We start from the raw sequence: 2,401 nt of genomic DNA, 5'->3' as shown, positions 1-2,401 counted from the left end.
CATATAAAATATGGCTCTGACACCACTAATGAGTTTTGATAAAAAAAAAAAATATAAGTTTGTTTTTCATAAAAACCGCAATGGAAGACTTATAAAAATAACAAATTTATTTTTAGTTTATAACAAAACCAAACCATCAATGATCCATTTATAGTGGTTAGAATGAAAATAAAAAAAGCGAAATAGTTTTTAAAATGACAACTTTTAAAGTCTTTAAACCCACTTGGTTTTGGGGTGTTGACGAAGATAGCAAAACTTCAAGAGTATAATTTCTCTATGTGTATCCACCGTCAAAAGTAAGGCACTTGGAATGCTAGTTCCTTATTTTATTCTTGAGTGTGTTAAGCCTTTAAGTGCTTAACTCAAATAAGAACTAAAGGAGACAACTGAAGGAAGCTTTAAACCGCTAAACTAAATTCAAAAGATTGATATGACGAAGGACTAGAGAGGTTTCGACTACATCTTCTAAGAGAGGTATTAAGACCAAAAACTAGCCAAGAAAACATGAAATACACATCCTTTATATACTCCATGAAAAGTAAAGGTTAACCACTAAAATACTCTAAAGTAATGGCTAGTATAAAGAGCATGAGAGACAAGGTATGGAGGTTGACAAGCAACCTCCGTTCCTTTAATTATATTTCTGACCATACCTTGAAAAAGAGAAGGATTCTCTTATTTTTATAGAATCAAAGTGTAACATCCGATTCCTGGTATGCCTTTAATTCAAGTATTTATTATGTTTTACTCTAGGACTCGACGAGTTGGAGGCCCAACTCGTCGAGTAGAGTCGTGATATGCGGGAAGTTTAAGTAGCCTACTCGACGAGTCGGGAGACCGACTCGGGGAGTAGATGCTGTTTGTGTGAAACCCTAAATTGAGGGTTTGCAGCCTATTTAAACACATTATAACCCCTCAACTCAGCCCCCATCGTCCAGAGCAAACCCTAACTCGATACCTAGCCTTTTTTGAGTGTTCTAAGGTCATTTTGTGCATTTTGGTGGTTTGTGAAGCTTGAGAAGAGGAAAGGAGCTTGGGAGTTCAAGTGGGAGATCTAGAGATTGTGTTCCATTTCCAACTCATTTAAGGTAAAAAGCTCCTATCTTGATCTTCCATGTAAATAATCATCTTTAGGGCTTGGATCTTGGTATATTTAGGGTTTTCTAAGCCATTTTCGGGTTGTTTAGTGTAATATGGAGTTTTAACTTCATATCTGGGTCATTGGAGGGGTCTCATGGCATAAAGGTGCCAACTCTATGGCGATGAGAGCCCCATGCACTTTGTAGAGCATCTTTTATGGCTTTTTGAGCTAAAGACCCTTGCATGTGCACCAAGATTGGAACTTTACGTGTAAAATGGACATTAGGAGGCCATATCTATAGTTTGGGTGTGTTAAGACCCATTTAAATCAAATGGATAGTAATGATCAAGGATGGGCTCGACGAGTCGTTCTTGGGACTCGGCGAGTCGGGGTGTAAGGACCACCAAATCCTTTCTGTCAATGGACCAGATGATAGTATGGAAGGTCCCTCAGTTGTTTAGGCCCATAAGGGACCTGGGAATCATGAGACTCGACGAGTGTTCGAACAAACTCGGAGACTCCAAGGAAATCTCCTAATTTTTGAAGATGAACTCGACGAGTTGTTCATACAACTTGGCGAGTCAGAGACCGGACACATTCATATGATGAAGATGAACTTGACGAGTTCAAGGAAGAACTCGACGAGTCAATTGAAGATTGACTGAAGTATTGTTGAAGGTGAAATCGTTGAGCTCTTGCTAGACTCGACGAGTGGAAACAGGTTTGTAGTATTTTGTGGATGAGGGGACTCGACGAGTTGGCGGACCAACTCGGCGAGTCTGGTCAACCAAAGAGTTGACTTGACCAGGGTTTGACTTTGACTTGGATTTGAGTTGACCCTTGTAGGGGTTGTGAGTACAAGTTGATAACTTAGAGGGGCTTGCCGTATAGGGATTAAGGAGTCGAGGAGAGCTGCCTTTCGTGCCGAGGACAGTTCAGACACTACACGACACCAAGGTGAGTTACCTTCCAGTAGAAGTGGGTCTAAGGCGCCAAGGCCGGCCCATTAGTAGTTGCTTGGTTGAGATGATTGTCTTTGTGATAATTGTCTGGTTTGTGTAACAACCCAATTTACAAGGAAAATTTTTCGTTTTTAATTAATAGAACCAATCCCATATTCCAAAGATTTCCAAAACATTCGTTTCCAATTCGCAATTGTTACATCATTGTTGTACTTTTTGAAAACATCAGAGAGTCCCAAACATACAAAAGAGAGAGGTAGAGTGCACGTCACGTCATCACGCCTTGCCCTTGCCCTTAGACTCCGATGTACCTAAAACAATCAACAACCTGTAAGCAAAATGCTTAGTGAGTTTCCCA

Source organism: Lactuca serriola, chromosome 1, assembly GCF_051521515.1.
Source record: "Lactuca serriola cultivar US96UC23 chromosome 1, Lser_US96UC23_V15, whole genome shotgun sequence".
In the NCBI taxonomy this organism is placed as follows: domain Eukaryota; kingdom Viridiplantae; phylum Streptophyta; class Magnoliopsida; order Asterales; family Asteraceae; genus Lactuca; species Lactuca serriola.
The sequence above is the reverse complement of the archived record's forward strand: the minus strand, read 5'-3'. Positions refer to the sequence as shown.